General features: G+C 48.1%; 1 protein-coding gene across 10 annotated transcripts in view; it reads left to right on the forward strand.

Moving 5' to 3' along the window:
- Positions 1–18,196, forward strand: part of Mical2 (microtubule associated monooxygenase, calponin and LIM domain containing 2) — a 147,814-nt gene that overhangs the window by 16,065 nt on the left and 113,553 nt on the right. For all 10 annotated transcript variants that reach the window (XR_003847103.1, XM_008853491.2, XM_008853489.3 and 7 more), the window contains exon 2: positions 10,250–10,314. The gene's annotated coding sequence lies outside the window, so the exon portion shown is untranslated. The remainder of the gene's footprint in view (positions 1–10,249; positions 10,315–18,196) is intronic.

Below are 18,196 nucleotides of genomic sequence, written 5' to 3' on the forward strand. Positions count from 1 at the left end.
AGGACATAGAGAAGGAGGCAAGTATCCTGCAGAGATCTGAGTCTCCAGCAGATCCTCTTCGACCTGTAGGGGTTTTTGACTCTAGGCAGTCCGGAGCTGTGAGTGTTCGTGAGCAGAGGAGAGTCATGAGGCCAGGTATGGTGCATGCCTGTAATCCTAGCACCTGGGAGACTGAGGTAGGATTGCTGTGAGTTCCAGGCCAGCCTGAGCTATACAGTGAGTTCCAGGCCAGCCTGAGCTGCAGACTGAGACCCTATCTCAAAACAGCAAAATAATAATAATAATAAACATATGAGGTAGGTATGGTGCATATACTTGTAATCTTAGCAACTCAAGAAGGTGAGGCAGGAGGATTGCAGTATTTCAAGACTTGTCTGGGCTTCATAGTAAGTTCTTGGCCAGCCAAGGGTATATACCAATACCTTATCTCAAAAAAAAAAAATTAATCCTAACCAAACACAAACACAAAGCAGAAAGCGTATGGAGGCCTGTGTCCTGAATAGAAAGTATTGAAAGGGTTTTCCAACAGAAGCAGATTCTTAGTCTCTTTTCCCCTCAATCTACATGTGCAAAACTTGAACACCCCGTCCCAGGGTTGTGGAATCTGATTACACTATTTCTTGTGTGTATGAAGGGTAGTATGTGTGTATATGTATGCATGTGTAGTATATATATGTGTATGTATGCATACATGTCTCGCAGGTGGAGGTCAGAGATTGAGGTCCAGTGTCCTTCTATTACTTTCTACCTTATTTTTTGAGACAGGGTCTGTCATTGAAGCCAGTGCTCACTCCTAGGCTAGACGGGCCAGCCAGTGAGCACCAGGAATCCATACACACAGCTGTAGGATTAAAGACACATGCAACCACAGCCGGCTTTTTATGTGGGTCCTGGAGATCCAAACTCAGGTCTTCATGCTTGTATGGCCAGCATTTTTTACTACCTACACCACCTTCTCAGCCTCTGGCCCCAATTTTCCTGTGGGTTATTGGTTATCCCATTTCTTAACCCCCAGTATGAAGTAATTTGTTCGAAGACTCACAATTGGAAAGCTATGAATTGGATGTCCCTGTTCATCCTAGGGGACCTTGGGGTGTTTTCTCAGATGAGCCACGACCCCCAAGCATCTCATCCTGTCCCCATAGCCCTTTGCTAGAAAGGATGGGGAAGAGGCTGGGCCACCTGCACACTTTGCTGTAGTCTTGTTTTAGCCCTCTGCTCCCTGGTCCTGTCACAAACCAAGTGCACAGTGATGGCTTGGCCTGAGCTGATCATTGGATTTATCACTGCCACTCCCATTTCTCCTTTGTGGTCCAAAGTCAGGGTTGGGACTGGGCCTTCGGGGCCCAGTAAGGAATAGACACAGTGGGTATAGGAGGTAGCATTGAGGGACCCTGTAGTTGGCTATGAAGGAGACAAGAAGGAGCCAAGTCTTCATCCAGGAGGAGGGCCAGATGTGAGTGTGGAGCCCAGAGCCACATCCAGGGCCAGAGTATGCTGGGGCTGAAGCAGAGATGGGTAGGGAGGCTTCCTCCCCAGGGACAAACAGGCAATTATCCTGTCAGCTAGAATGGAGCTAAAGCAGCCTTTAGTCTGGACTTCTGAGACTCCACAGACTAGGGGGCTCCATGGAGACCTTGGGTAGGAAATCCGTTTAGTTCAGTTCAGTGAACGTTTCCTGATGAGTACCTACGATGTCCCAGCAGGTGAGAAGGACTGTGCTGTGAGGTGCTCCAGGCCTCCAGCTTTGCTTAAACTAGCACCCCTTTCTTCTCCCTGGCAATCTTGAATGCTAGGGTTTAGGAGTGGCTTACATGTATGTGGTAACATTTTAGATTCCCAGCACTCAGAATGTGGGCTAGAATCCAGGTCTGGAGGGTTAGCTGAGCATGCAGACTGGGAGCTAGCAAACACTTCTGCTATGGGCTCAGGTCCTCAGCCTGCTTTGAGAAGAGAGGCTACTGGGCTTGGAGGTGCGTGTGACTCTCCACACCCTCTGTAACTGATTGAATGGACAGATCCTGGGGGATCTCTGGGATGCAGGTGACAGAGGTCCCCATAGAATTTTTCCCAACAGAAAGACTCAGATACCCCCACCCCTCTTCCAGGCGGGTCCCACTTTCAGCCTCCACCTTGGCCTGCCTCAATGGCATCCTCAGCCCCACCACCTTGCCACACCCCCAGCCCATTCCAGCACTTTGCTTTGATTCTGCAACACTTCCCTTCTCTCTCCTCCTCCTCCCAACTTGGCTCCAGCCCTGCCTACTTCAGAAAGCTTTCTTATACCCTATCCACCCATTCTCCATCTGCCTCCTGGGTAGAAGCCAGCAGCCCTGGTTCAGCATTCACCAGCTTCCAGAGTGGAGCAGTCTTTCCTTAGGCTCCCTGCTTCCTAGAGGGAAGACGGGTATATTTTGAGCACCTGCTGTATCCCAGACCACCAAGCAGAGGCTAGGACTCTGGAGTGTGCCTGGCCAGGCACATGTTCTAGCTCTGGTCTTCTGAGATATGTGACTTTGTATAGGTGCTTTAATTTTCCTGGTCTCTATGTCCTCATGTGAAGTGAGAGTGTGGTTCCTGCTCACAAGTTGGAAGAACTGAATGGAAAGATTCATGCCAGTGCTCTGTGCCCAGTTCCAGGATCATTAGAAATGGCTGACATATGGCAACTTTTATCCTAGCATCTTAGTTGTTATGGTTTGGATGTGAAATGTCTCCCACAGGGCTTGTGTGTTTGAACACTTGGTGCCCAGCTGGCGGCCCTGTTTTCTGAGGTTCTACAGCCTTTTGGACACAAGGCCTAGCTGGCAGACCTCATGGACTGTAGGGGTTGGGCCGAGGATTCTAGTTCTGTCTGGAGCCCTCTGTTTCCTGATCCTCAAGCCGTAACAAGTCACGTGTCAATCTCCTGCCACCCCAGATGGAGACCCAGCTGCGATGCCTTTCCTGCCAGAATGGACCGTATCCCTTAAACTGTGAGCCAAAATAAACCCTTCCCTCCCTTCTGTTGCTTCTGTCAGGAATTCTGTCACAGTGATGAGAAAAGTAACCAATAAATGAGTTAGCGCTCATCCTTGCAAAGCACAACACCTGACCTCAGAGCTGATGCAACTTTTCCAAGGTCTCACGATAAGTACCGTTCCTTCTGTTTTCTCTGCATCCTGTCCTCACTTCCTTGTCCTCCTTTTCATCCTCGTGTGTGTGTGTGTGTGTGTGCATCTGTGTGCATGTGTGTATGTGTGTGCATGTGTGTATGTGTGTGCATATGTGTGTGCATGTGTGTGCATGTGTGTGTATGTGTGCATGTATGTGTGTGCATGCGTGTATGTGTGCATGTGTGTATGTGTGTATGTGTGTGCATGTGTGTATGCATGTATGTGTGTGCATGTGTGTGCATGTGTGTATGTGTATGTGTGTATGTGTGTGCATGTGTGTGTATGTGTGTATGTGTGTTTATGTGTGTAGGTATGTGTGTGTATGTGTGTGTGTAGGTGTGTGTATATGTGTGTGTATGTGTGTATATGTGTGTGGGCAGGTGTGTGTAGGCCAGAGGTTGCTGTTTAGTGTCTTCCTCCATTGCTCTCTACCTTGTATGTTGAGGCAGGGGCTCTCACTTAACCTAGAGCTCACCAATTGAGCCGGTCTAGTTAGCCAGGTTGCTTGGGTGGCCCATTGCTTCCTCCTGAGTGCTAGGATTACAAGGGGCTGCAACACGTGCCCAGAACTTATATAGTGCTGGGTATGGGAACTCCAGGCCAGCCCTCATGCTGTGTGGCAGGTGCTTGAACCACAGAGCCATCTCCACAGTTCCACTTGCTGTTCTTTTCACAGTTGTTCATGGTTCCAGCTGGAACATACAGCACATGCCTACCAGGTTGGACTAGAAGCAAGAAGTGGGACCCCATGGTCTTTCCATCTCTTAAGAGTTTTGGCTGGTCCTGTTGTCATGGGTCCCTGGGGTTTACTGCAGACCCCTCCAACACCAGGCGGTGCTGTACCCCATGTCACCACCTCACACCAGCCAGTAGGAATGAGTCAGATCAAATCACGAGGATAGATCAGCCAGGTTCTTTTATTACTTGACTAGCAGAGAGAAAAAAAGGAAAAGAGCGGGAAGTACCTGCCTGGGGAATTCCTGTGATGGGGTCAGCTGCTGCCCAAAGTGACAAGCCTTGGGCTGTATGCAGGCTCCGGGTCATGGTTCATTTCCTGCAGGAGTCTGCAGGTAAGGACCCCTGGGTGTGGCTTACTGGCCTTCCCTGCACACATAGGCGCACTCCTGGCCCTGCCAAGTGCTGTCTTCTTGACATTATTGTGGTCAGGAGGATTTTCATATTCCAGATCACAGCTTCCAGTTTCATTCTCTGATAAATGTTGGAAGCTCCCACTTCCGTTTCTGGCTGTGTCTCCTTCTGTGCCAGGCAATGTTTGTGTCTGGACAGGCCTTCCTCCACTAGTTGGGTGACTTCTGGGTACTTATGGTGCTGGGCTCCCTGGGAACTGTAAGGCAGGTGGTAGGGTGTGCTCACCGCATAGTCAATGGTGAAGGCCATTCCATTTGTTTCTTGGTTTTTGCTATCAGGCCAGACTTTATTATTTTCAGATCCTCTAAAGCCCTTTAAAAAAACTCACCTGAAGGTGTAGAACTTCCTTTCCTGGAGGGAATTAAGAGACTCCACTTGAAGGTGTGGGTCACTATCTAAAAATAGATTATCTTTGGGTGCTGGCCTAGAAGGTAGTCAGACAGTGGGACCAAACAAAGATAACTTTTGTTTAGCATGGTGCCCTGTGCTTGCATTGCATTCTCTACCTGCTAAGTTAGAGTCTCTTGGGACAGATAGCCCGGAACCAAAAACAGAACAAACAGACTCTCCATGGAATTCTGGTAAGTGTATCTGGATTAAAATGCACTGATAGATGCAGTCTCTTTAGATTTTCAGAGAGCTCTTGGAGATTAAAAATTCTCCTGAGCCAGGTATGTATACCTTTAATCCTAGCACTCAAGAGGCAGAAGCAGGTGGATCTCTGCGAGGTTGAGGCTAGCCTGGTCTATAAAGTGAGTTCCAGGCCAGCTGGGAAGAACTAATCTCAAAAAGACCAAAAAAAAATTGTGTATATGTGCAGGTGGAAGCCAGAGGTCAATCTTGGGTAGCATTCTTAGGAGCTGCCCACTTTGTTTTGTGAGACATTGTCTCTTGCTGGCCTGGAACTTGCCAAGTAGGCGAGGCTGGCTGACTAGTGACCCCAGTAATCATCTGTCTCTCGTCCCCAGTGCTCGTACTATAAGTATGTGCCTCCATGCCTGGCTGTATACACGTATGTGCTGGGAATCAAACTCAGGTCCTTATACTTGTGTGGTGACCATTAGCAACTGAGATATCTCATCAGTCCCCAAGATTAAAAGCTCATAGGTGGAGAAAAGGGATCTTGCCCTGGGACATACTTGGGGTACCTAGACGCTGCCTATCCTATCTTCAGGCAGCCCCTTCCTCTGGGAGGATCTCTGACCAGCTGTCACAGGAATAGAAGTGAGAACAGCAGATCACCATTGTCCTTTGACTGTTCTGAGCACAGGGGTGAGTGAAAGCAGAAATAGTCCATGTGAGGAGGAAAAGTCGGACTGGGGAATTAGAAGGAGGCCAGGACCTTGGGAGGAAGAGCTGTGAGTCATGAGATGGGTGAGTTCAGTTATTGGTTTCTGTGCACCTCAGTCTCGTTACCTGGAAAATGGACTCTCAGGACTGTGCTGTAGGTCGAAGAAGGTCCTACAAATGGGTCATGTACTTCAAACAAGGAAATTTCCACTTCCCCTCCCTCTTTTCTCCTTTCTCCCTCTTCTAAAAAGCTATATGACTAGCTGTCTGGATGGGGGAGGGTTCCACTTTGAAGTCAGTGAAAACCAACCCAGCTCCTTTTCCCTTTGTCTTATTCCACTTTGCAAACACTCACGACAAAGGAGCCAAGTCTGAGGCCCGGCCACTGCCACGGATGGCAGGGCAGGACTGCTGGGTTCTGCTGACTTCCTGTGCCAGGAAGGCCTCCCCTCCCTGCAGTTTGCAGACACCTGGCTGCACCTGTTTGCTTTGCCCTGGTATCCTGGGTCTCACCGAGGGTGGACAGCTGGCTCTTCTTCCTGGTAAGATTTGGTGGTGATAAAGCAGCCATCTGTTCAGGGCTGTTGTTCATGAGGATTTTCGGTTTAGGGACAGGAACCAAACTCAAATGAGCTTATGTAAAAAGGGAGTACATCAGAAGGCTCCAGGGGAGGCTCAGAGTCAAGGGAGGCTCTGAAGAATCAAGGCCCAGAAAAGGAACCGCTGACTGCCTGTCAGCCTCCCTGGCCCAGCCTCCCTGGCCCAGCATCCCTTGCCCAGTGGTCCACCAGTGTAGGCAGCTTTCAGCTCACCCCACCTAGCCCTCCGTGTCATCCATGTGGATCAGATACTCCTGGAACTTTTCAGAATGCAGCACATACATACCTTCTGTGACGGTGAATGTGACCAAGGATGAAACTCTTAGCAGCTGAACTTGAGTCCTCTGGGCACTATTGGAATCTGTTGCCAGGAGATGGGGAGAATTCTAGTCCATCTTACCCGGTGGCGCTTGTTTTGTGATGGCTGTTCTTCTAGGTTTTTGCCTGCATAATTCATTTAATCTATATAATAGATCCCATTTTATGTGCCAAGAAACAGAGGCCCAAAGATCAAACAGTGTGCCCGAGGTATCTGGCTAGTTAGGAGGAGCCTAGGCAGAGGGCTCCGGATATGCTCTCTGCCAAAGACTAATGCAGACAGTAACAGCTATGTTATCTCTACACACATGCTGTGAACTCATGATGGGTTAAGTCTTTACCATATTATCTCATTTAACCTTCAAACCATCCTTCAAAATGATAGGTATCGACAGTGACTCCATTAAAAATATTTTTTTTTGAGACAGGATCTCATGTATACCAAACTGGCCCCAAACTTACTATGTAGCCAAGGATGACTTTGAACTTCTGATCCTCCTGCCTCCACTTCCCAAGTGCTGAGATTATAGGCCTGCACCACCACGCCTGGTTTTATGTGGCGTTGGGGATGGAATCTGGAATTTTGGGCATGCTAGGCAAGCATTATACACCTGAGACACATCCTCAGCCTCTAGCTGCATTTTTTAGATAAACTGAAGCTCGGAAGTTACAATTTTTTTCAGAGCCGTCTAACAATGCACAAGTGACAGATCTGGGGTAGGAATCTGTTTACTCGACTGTAAGGCCTGAGATGTTGACCATCCTACAGGAAAACCTTTAACAGACGTTTCTTTTGTTCTGTTAGAAGCTTTTGAGTGCCTGGAGTAGATCCCAGACCTGGCTCAGCACCTGAGATTCTGTCCTTTGTCCTGGGGGCTGGAGCATGGAGATCTCACTCACTGTGTGCTGCGTTGAGGGTTGAACCTGACTTGATGTGTCTCTACTAACTCATACCAAGTCGTTCCCGAACCACCCCAGGTTCTGGATTCATTGATTTCCCCTCTTCACCCACTTAAAAAGTGGTACTGGGGATTGAACCCAGTGCCTTGCGCAAGCCAGATATTCTGGCCTTCTTTCTATTGCTGTGATAAAAGCCATGACCCAAAGCAATTTAGGAGAGGAAAAGGTTTATTTCAACATGTACTTCCAGGTGACAGTTCACCCCTGAGGGAAGTTGGCAGGAACTAGAGGCAGCAACTGAAGCAGAGGCCACAGGAAATGCTGCTTCCTGGCTTGCTTCTTCTACTCAGCTGGATTTTTCCACAGCCCAGATCCCCTGCTGGAGCTATAACTGCCCACAGTGGACTGGGCCCTCTTACGTCAATCGGTAATCAAGAAAATGCCCCACAGGCCAATCCGATTGAGGTAATCCCCCAATTGAGAATCCCTCAGATCACTCTGGGCTGTGTCAAGTTGACAGCTCTATCTAACCAGGACATGAGCAAAGTGCTCTTCCACTGAGTCACATCCCTGGACTTGAATCATTCCTTTTTTCAACAAATATTTCCTTAGTGCCTGGTCAGTTCCAGGCTCTGTCTAGGTGTGTAGAATCCTCAGGGGAGATCCTGCTTCTGTGCAGGAAGGCATGGAGATGTCAGAGAGGAAGACCTCTAAGTTCCTCGCTCTTGGGCTTCTTACACTCTTGGGATCTGTGAGGTCACCAAATCGGGTCCACAGGGGACCAGAGAGACCTCTGCTTCTTGGCTTGGGACTGGCATGATGGCAAGTCCTTGGGAGGCAGGTTTCTTCATTCTGACTGATCTCAAAGGGAGGCTTTGTTTCAGGAAACAAGTGTGGGCCTGAACTTAGGCTGTTCCTCCATGAGTTCAGGGATTGCTGTGGTTACTGCTAACTGGGACTTTGGTTCAGGCGCATGATACACTACTACCTTCTTCCAGAGAAGCTGAGAGAGTTCATTGAGGCAGAACATACTAACCATCCTGTTCCATAGGTAATTCCCTGCCTGACCTCTTACCCAACCATTTCTGTCTCTAACATCAGGGTCTGTGAGCAGCTGAAAGGGGACATTGGTGAGGAAATCACCAATTATGTCAAGCTCCTCATTTTATAGATGAAAACACGGAGGCTCCTGGTGGCACTGGGCTCTGGGACCTTCTATCATGTGTGGTGCAGGGAGTGCAGAGCAGGTTTGGCTGTTGCTGAGACAGGAGGTGTAGGTTGGTCATTTGAGTGGCTGGATCGCAGTGTGCCCAGGGCTCTGTGGGAATCTGAACAATGGTGGCCTGGCCCAAATATACTCACCTCCATGCCACTGTGAAGACAACCCAAGCAGAACCTCAGAGAGCCCCTTACCTTTGTGCTGTTTACAGGGTATATATGGGCTGGTTTCTGAGATCTAGAGAGGAGGAGATGATGCCTAATTTTTCAAACTCTGGTTATAGACAGTAGACTTCAGCTTTAGGACATCCAGCTCTCCTACCCATGCTTCTGGAAGCTTCCCTTGAGAAGCAAGGCAGATGTGTGGAAGCTCTGGCTGTTCTGACTTTTGGCATGAGGTAGCAGCACAGACCCTACAGCTCAGGTTGATAGAATGTAGCCAAGGCAGGCCAGCCTGTTCCTCAGCTGGCACAGGCCCTGAGGGCTGCAAGCGTGGTAATGGGGATAAGGATGAACAGGGTGGTGACTCCTGAAAAGGTAGGTGATTGCTTCAACCTCACGGGGTATGTGGACCACCACAGCTGCAAGCAGGTGTTCACATCTAGGGCACCTCAGATTGGTTGGAAGGGCCCTGGGTGCTGGGTCACCCCAGCTTGGGCTTGAGTCCTGCTGTGTTGTAGAGCTGGGGCAAGTAGCATCCAAGCCTCTGAGCTAGTCTATGGAGCAGCCGAGATAAAACATGTCTGGTCCTGGTGGTGCTGACTTCATATGTGACCAGCACTCAGTAATGAGTTCTCTCTCGTTAATGGGGTGAGCATCTGGTAGGGAATCCTTCCTCCCAGCATGCCTCTTTGTGTGCTAGAGAAAACACCTGTGAATGTTTGTGTGAAAAAGCAGGTCCTTTGCTTTGTTGAGCAGTACACACTCTCCCCCAAAGTACAGATACCTCTTCTTAAAGATTGAGATTTCATATCTGCGCTGCTTCTTTTCCTCTTGAAGCTGTCTCTTAGATATTTGAATTTTCTCTGATTATAAAAGTGAGTCACTGGAAACATTTTGTAACCCTGTCTTCCAAGCAGGTGTAGAGGCATTTTCTACAATAGCAATTAGGATATAACCAAATCATGTGGGTGGTCACCAGAAGCCAATAGAATAATTTGTTTAGGAAACAGCCATGCTCAGCTGGTCAACTTCTAGTTGGTTGAGCATTTGGGGGACCTTTCCTTCCTAGGCAATGGGACAGATCACCCTTGGGTGACTTGTTACAAGTTTTACACCAGTTGAATTTCATTTCATTCTGTCTCAGGAATTCTGGCACTTTCTCTTTACACTAAAGCAAACTCTTAGTGTAAAGATAGTGTGAGGCTCAAGGGTGCCCAGAGGCATACAATAGACTTTATTCAATTCTCTTTCTTCATGTGCTAAATTTGAAGCACAGAGGGAAACTGTGCATTTCCTCCTGCTGGGGAAACTGTGCTTGTCAGACAGAGGGCACAAAATCATAAATCACTGAGGAAAGTCAGCCATGATTAGAGTCATGTGTGACCTTTGGCAGAAGAGAGGAGGCTTTGATGGAAGATGGTGAAACTGACATTAATTGTTGGATTTCTGTCTTTACAGGAACATGGCCACGAGCATGGGGCTCATCATGGAAGACTTTAGCCCATGTGATGCCTGAGAATCAAGTGAGTGAGTTACAGTGGAGGGGCCCTTTTACGGTGATGAGTGGCTTCTGGAAGGCTGGGTCTGGGCTGAGAAAGATGTGGGAGCCTTTGGTTTTTGACCTCAAACCTAAGTGTGTGAGACTCCATTGGAGAAAGTGCCGGTGAGGCCTCCCTTTCCCTCCTTAGCCTTCTATCTTTGCTCTGGATTCCAAGGTTACCCAGCAGGCTCAGGCTGTTGATAGAGGCAGGGAGATTCATTTAGGGATGTGAGAGCTCTAGCTGGTGATATGTGACTGAACAAACCAGCTCTTCTGACCTCCCCATCCTGCTCTGAGGGTGTTCCAGCTTCTTGACTCGGGGGGGGGGGTCTACACTGGGCCAGGCAGCCTCTATAGAGAGTAGCTTCAGAGTGCATCTTGGACCACTGGATTGAGATGTGAGAATGTAATTGTGCTATCTTCATGTCTGCAGGCTCCACTGTGAGATTGGACCTGTTTATAGCTTTCTGTGTCTTTGGGGCTCACGGACGCTTAGAGTCTGGAAGACTGGTATAGGCAGAATAGATGGTGGCTTACTTGTCCGTGGTCCTGGTGCAGTGTCATAAGAGCCAGGCAGTGCTGGCTGAGACTCTCCTTACAGAAACATCCGACTGTCTTCTTGGCCTTTAAGCCCCTCCATTCCCACCATCTTGCCTTGTTTACCAACTCCCTCTGTCCTGGCTCCATCTCTACCATCTTGAAGCAGCTTATGGTGTCTAGGACATAGTGTTTTCTGAGAAGCTTCCTGTGCCTCCCAAGCAAGGCTGGTGCTTTGTGGGTACCTCAGGTCCACCACCAGCTGAGGTATGGTGTCTTCACAGGCCTTTCACCTGAGAGCCTTCAGGTCAAGGAGCTGCCCTCCAACTTCCCAGTCTGAACTGGACCCAATTCCAGCATAGTAAAGGTGGCTAATAGATATTTGTTGGCTCAAGGATGTTAACTCCAAGTTTAGTGAGGGATTTCTGGTCCCTGAAGTTCTGTCACATAGTCCCCCATGGGACAGGTAGTTGTATTATACCCCTTGTTTTATGTTTTTATTATTTATTTATTTATTTATTTATTTATTTTTGTTTTTTTGAGACAGGGTCTCCTTGTAGCCCCCAGCTGGCCTGGAACTCACTATGTAGACCAGGCTAGGCTGGCCTTAACTCACAGAGATCCACCTGCCTCTGCCTCCTGAGTGCTGGGATTAAAGGTATGTACCACCATGCCCGGCTTATACCCCCTATTTTATAAACATGGCTCAGGCTTGGAGCAGTCAGGGAGCTTGCCCTAGGTTGACACATGTACGGACCAGGCCTCCTACCCTCTGTGTCCCAGGCTCATCTGGTTTCTGTAATGTCAGACTTCATCATGAGAGTGATTATTTAGAGTAAACCCCCCATGACCAAACAGGGAAACTGAGGCCCAGTCTGGAAAGACTTTCTCCAGGTTGTGCAGAACCAACTGGTATTAAATGGAAAATCAGGCCATAGGTTGTGGGCACGCTCTCTGGCCTTCTTTCTCCTCCTCTTTGGCCTCCCATCTATGGACTTCAATCTGAGAACACTTTGAGACCTTGTGTCTGCCTTTGCTGGAAGGTGAGGAACTTGCAGAGTGCCCTGAGCTAGAAGGATACAAGGGAACAGACCCAGCCTCTCCCTGCAGGAGCACCTAGGACTATGAGCTAAGAAGGCAGGCTTTGCAGGATCTCAATTTGATTGCAAGGAAGGGGGAGGGTGAGAGTCAGGGGGACACCAGAGTCCAAGGCTAGGGTGACAGCTGGTGTCATGTTGAAGCCTTCAGAGTTTGGCTTGGTGGGTACTGAGGACCCATGGCAGGTGGAGGGTAGGTTGATTAGACACAGGGGAGAACCACTGTGGAGTTCTGATTCCTAGTGTTGGGCAAAGGCCCAGGCAGAGAGGTCCAGATTGGCCAGTGTGCCCTAGCCTGAGAAACCCTGCCTCCCTTCCTGCAGACACAGAGCAACCTAAGTGTGTCGCTGGAGGAGGGTCAGCAGCCAGCAGTGAATTCCACCATTGTCTGAAGTCTGAGTGGGAGAGGCGTGTGTGCCCTTCTGGCCAGCTCACTCCTATTGTGAGAGGATGAACTGTCTTGTTTTGTTTCTGAGTGACACGTGTTTTCTTCCCCTGTTGCATTGTGGGTCTCTCCTGGCTCACTCATTCAGTCTAAGCTTGACACAGGTCCAGGCAAGCTTCACCCTTAGACAGGGACTGACCGCCAGCTCCATCTTCATTGCCAGTAGAAACATGCAATTTGCCCAAATTACAGAGAATGTGATGTTTGCCAAATAGGTACCTTGGATCGTCTTCCAAAACATTTCCAGATTACACATCCAGGGCAGGGAAAGTGTTGTGTTATGTGATTACGGTTTAAATGCTGCATTCACATCATGCTCCACTGCACTTTGCCATTCACGAAGACCATTTCGTCTTCACCATTAGGCAGGATTCACCCCCATCTTCCAGATGAGAAACTTGCTCCCGGCAGTCTGCAACCTGCCCGGATAACACAGCCCACTGACTACGGGCTGAGTTGGGGCACTGCTTGGGCTTCTGGTCTGTACAGACTCCTCATCATCTCCCTCGCCTGTTGAACTCCAGCCATATCTAAATCCTAGAGGGCCTAGGACATAAGGAGAGCTCTAAAAATATTTGTTGGATGAGCGAACTTCAGCTTTTTTTTTCTTGGCCATGTAGCCATAAATGGATCCACTTGGGTAGCCAAGAGGTCATCTCCCCAAGAAGTGTTTTGAGTTTCTTGCTGCAAGTGGGATGGGGTGAACTCTCCTCTCACCCAGCCTCACCCCCAGAATCTGGGTCATGCTTCTGAATAATTAATTCATTGACTGACTCCTTTCCTAAAGCTTCCTTCTTGTGATACTGAATCTCTCAGACCCGGATCTTTCAAGGTCCCTAGCCCAGGAAGACCCTATTGTTCGTTGTCATAAACCTTGAGAAGATCTTCAAACTGCCCACCTGTGACACTCTTCCTCTAAACAGGTCAGCCTTCCAGTGAGGTAATTTGATCTCATGCCACCCTTCCCCCACTAACCATCTCTATATGGGGGAAGAGGGACAGTGTGGTTATCTATTTAGAATTCTGGAAGGACAGGGAGGCCCACTTCTCCCTTCTCACTGATCTCAGAACTTCCTACAATTTTGTGGCAAGTTCTGGAGAAGGAGCAAAGAACACTATGTCCAGGGTCCAGTGAGATGGCTCAGCAGATAAAGGTGATTGCCACCAAGCCTGACCTGAGTTTAACCTTCAGGACCCACATGGTAGAAGGAGAAAACCATCACAGGTTGTCTTCTACACATACACACACACACACACACAATGTAATTTGTTCATTCTTTCTTTTTTTAATTTTAAAAATCTTATTTCTATTTTATATGTATGAATGTTTTGCCTGCAGGTATGTATGTGTACACCTGTGTGCAGTGCCCTCAGAGGCCAGAAGAAAGCGTTGGATTCCTGGGAACTGTAGTTACAAAATGGTTGTGAGCCACCATGTGGGTGCTGGGAACTGAACCTGGGTCCTCTACAAGAGCAGTCAATGCTCTTAATTGCTGAGCCATCTCTCTAGCCCCTTTTAAAAAAATAATTTTGTAAAAAGCCGGGCGCGGTGGCGCACGCCTGTAGTCCCAGCACTTGGGAGGCAGAGGCAGGCGGATCTCTGTGAGTTCAAGGCCAGCCTGGTCTACATAGTGAGTTCCAGGACAGCTGGGGCTACAGGGAGACCCTGCTTCAAAAAGACAAAAAAATAATAATAATAATAATTTTGTTATTTTAATTTTTTATGTGCATGAGTGTATTGCTTGTATGTGTGTAAGTGCACCTATGTCACGCAATGCCTGTGGTGTCAGATCCTCTGGAACTGGAATTATGGACAGTTGTTAACCACCATGTGGGTGCTAGAATTAAACCTGAGTCTTCTATAAGAGCATTCAGTGCTCTTAACTTCTGTGCCATCTCTCCAGCCCCTGGAATTCTTTTTTAAAAGAAAAGAAAACCAGCTGGGCATGGTGGCACATGCCTTTAATCCTAGCACTTGGAAGGCAGAGGCAGGCAAATCTCTGAGATCAAGGCCAGCCTGGTGTACAAGGTGAGTTCCATGCCTCCTGGAGCTATAGGGAGACCCTGTCTCAGAAAGACCAAAAACAAAAAGAAAAAAAAAAAAGAAGAAGAAAAGAAAAGGAAACTGTGTCAAGTTGGGAAGAAATCCATGAGACAGGGAGGCAGGTACCATAACATCTACTGGGCCAGTGATTCCCTAAGTGACAGTAAAATTGTGTTTCTGGGAGTCTACAGTGGATCTTCTGGCCTCATTAGATTCTTGAGGTCAACAGAGCTGAGTGGAAAGAAGTGGACTGAAACCCACAGACCCATGTGTGAGTGTTGACTAGTCCTAGCTTAGCTGGCTGACCTTGGGGAAATTACAGAGCTTGTTTTTGCCTTGGGAGATGTGACTCCTGGACTTCAGTGGTCCTCAGAGCCCACTCGCTGTCCTTGTGCTTGACACTGCCTTCTCCCCGTGTCACCTCCTCCTCCTGTGGGGAGAGCTTGCTTCTAAAAGGACTTCTCTCCTGGCCTGTGTAGCTCTGCTACCTCTCCCCACCCCATCCTGGGGTATATCTGAACTCAGATAAGAGCAACCTGTTACTGCCCTGATCTCCTGCCAAGATTCACGGGGGATATCTAACTTTAAAGGGGTACTAGAACTAAGAAGAGGAGGAGAGATTGGTTGGTATGAGATTGGAGTGGCACTTGGAGGAAGTCTTGAGATAGCCAGGTTCTCTCGAGGTGCCCCAGGTCCCTGGATTGTGCTGTTATTGACCAGAGGGTAGTAAATATGTTCTTAAGAATATGGCACCACTAGACCTGGTGGTTTGGGCCCTGTAACCCAGCTACTCGGGAGCCTCAGGTGCAAGGACAGAAAATTCAAGGCCTGATTAGCCTAGAGTGAATTCAAGGATACTCTTGGCAACCTAATGAGACCCTGTCTCAAAATGAAAAGCAAAAAGAGGGCTCAGTGATATACACTATAGCTCAGTGGTAGTGTGCTTGCCTAGCATGTATGAGGATTCTAGATTCAAAACCTAGGACCACACGTAACCGCCCCCCCAACACACACACACATACACACACATATGTTCCAAAGAGTGGCCAGATATCAGCTTAGCCAGACAGCTAACATGGAAGAGGAGAGGCTCAGGGGGGCAGCTCTGTCATTAAGACTTGCAGTTGTAGAATGGCAAGCTATAAAGAATCTACAGATGGTCTAACCCAGTCTTCACAGTTGTGAGAAGAGAACCTGAGGCCCAGAGACAAGATCTAAACAACTCAGGAAACAAGCCAGCAGCTGGGGTGAGAGGGAACGGGTCTCCATATCCCCCAAATGGCTTTTCCTCAGAGCTATGTTCCTCCTCACAATGAGTTCAACACCCGCGTCTTCCACTTCTCCCTCTGACCCTGAACTTGGCTGTCAAAGTGTTAGCAGGGCCTCACCTTGTTGTTTATCAAGGCCTAATAAAACCTGGGTGCAGCAGCGGAGAGGGGCCCAGCTGCTTCTAATGCTGCTGTATGACGTGTACTTTGTACTAACAACACTGAGTCAGCAGTATTCTGCTTTATGGTGTAAAAGGTCAGTTCAAGACAAGAAGGGAGGGGATGATGGCCCGGCCTCAGCCCTGGTGGCCCCTTATGGGTTTGTCATTTAGATAACAACCACGTGTCTTGGTCACAGCACTGCCTTGCTCTGGGGCAGGACAGAGTTCAGCCTTGCACAGTCTCTAGCTCACAGAAGGACCTGTGGGGTGGGAGGTGATGACTTCCCCATCGCTGTGATGATGCCTATGAACCAAGTCAGAGGCTTCTCGCTCTTTCCTTAGGACTTCTTTTGGCTGCATACTTCTGGTTGAGCAGGGTTCCTGTGTTGATCTTTCTGCTGGGTAGACTCTGGGTGTGTGTACATCACCTTATTTGTTCATCCCCTGAGAGGGACCTGGGGATATCTGTATGGTAGAGAAAGCCAAGGCAGAGCCAGATTCAAAAATTTTCCCAAGTCCTGTAAGGCCAGGGCCCAGGAAAGGTTCTCAGACTCCAGGTCTTCCCCCGTTCCCCCATCTAACTTGACACTTCTGTTGCAGAGAGAAGGGAGATTCGAGTCTCCAATAGTTCTGGCATTGATTAAGGCTTCAAATATTCATTGTGGGACTTCCCATTACTGGGCCTGGGCTTGGTTTTTGAGATATAACTGTAAGACCTAGTCCTTTCTCCCCCAGAAGCCCATGGCTAGCTCTGGTGACAGGACAGATGTTTATAGTCACAGCCATCTTAAGCATTGTTATGGAGAGACATCCTTAGTGCTCTGCAAGCACTGGAAGAAGCAGCCTGTGGGGAAGGTTGTACCAAAGAGGTGCTGGGGGACCTAGGTATTGAAGGATGAGCAGGAGACTGCAGGGTAGAGAGGCCAGAGGGCTGTCTAAGGAAAATGTGGGTTGATATGGGAAAGGGGCCTTCTGTATTTGCAACTAAAGATGGCTGCTGTAAGCATGTTTTCGTCTTCTTAGGGTCTCTTGGAACAGGGCAGGTGTTTATGGATAAGGCTGGAGAGATGGCTCAGTGGTTAAGAGCACTGGCTGCTCTTGCAGAGGACCTGGGTTCGATTCCCATCACCTACATGGTGGTTAATAACTGTATGTAACTGTAGTTCCAGGGAACACTTACATGCAAACAATATATTCATACACATAAAAATAATAACGAATAGAATTTTTTTTAAAAAAAGAATGACATGGGATGAGCCCTATTGACAGTTCATATTTAAAATGCCTCAGATTCCTTGTGCCAAATAAGCTGAGAGCAAACATCTTTGTGAGCTCATGGGTAGACTGTCCCTCCTGGGTCTGTTACATTCCAGACAGGGCCTCAGAGCATTCTGCAGGAGCCAGGGGCGTGGGGTGAGAGAGCTACTTCAGAAAAACAAAGGCCAATAAAAATATGATAGTATAAGCCCCGCCAAATTGAATGAGTTTTTAACCTTTAAAAAGATCTCCATTTCATTTTATAATATACTGTTCCTTGCAGACAGCCTCATTGTTTTTGCTACTAACACTGAGATGTTGGTGCATGCATCTCTAATCTGTATGTATCTGATTATTACTAGTCCTAATCGGTTGCACTTGGATCCTTGGTACCTGTGTATGTCTATAAAGTCATCGGGTAGATTTCAGTGGTAATGTTTATCACCTCTACTAATTAACATGATGTAAATTTCCATGCTTCCTCCTCAAATATAATACATTTTTTAAAAATTTGTTGATTTTCATTTGTGTATATATCACACAGAACATCCCAAACCATCTCATTCGACTATACACCCACTTCCCAGATGGCACCCTCCCATAGCCTCCCCCCCTCCCCTGCCGCACTAGAGCCCTTACACTCTGATATCCCTGCTACTGTCTGCTGTGTTGTCGGCACCTCCAGCCATTCCCCACTACTTGCCCTTCTGGTGAATCTACTCAGCCTATCTAGAGGTCTTTGTTTTAGGGGGGTCAGCTGTTACTCATCTAGCAGCAAGATGCTGTTCATTTTCCCAGTTCTATGCTCAGTTACTATCTGGGAATCCCTATGGCCACCATGGCCAACAACTCAAAAGAAGGTATCACCTGTCTCACATTGTTGCTTGTTATGTAGCCTTTAGCTATACATATGGACTCTTATGAAATTGTATTGGCCCTTTAATCTTTGGTTATACTTTCCTTTTGGGTATTTAAGGTCACACAGTTGATCCAGATAAACCAATTTATTTTTACTCATAAGGTCGTTTGAGGATCTGTTCCTCAGGGGTCACATGG

This window comes from Nannospalax galili, unplaced genomic scaffold (assembly GCF_000622305.1).
Source record: "Nannospalax galili isolate Female #2095 unplaced genomic scaffold, S.galili_v1.0 scaffold44, whole genome shotgun sequence".
Taxonomy (NCBI): Eukaryota; Metazoa; Chordata; class Mammalia; order Rodentia; family Spalacidae; genus Nannospalax; species Nannospalax galili.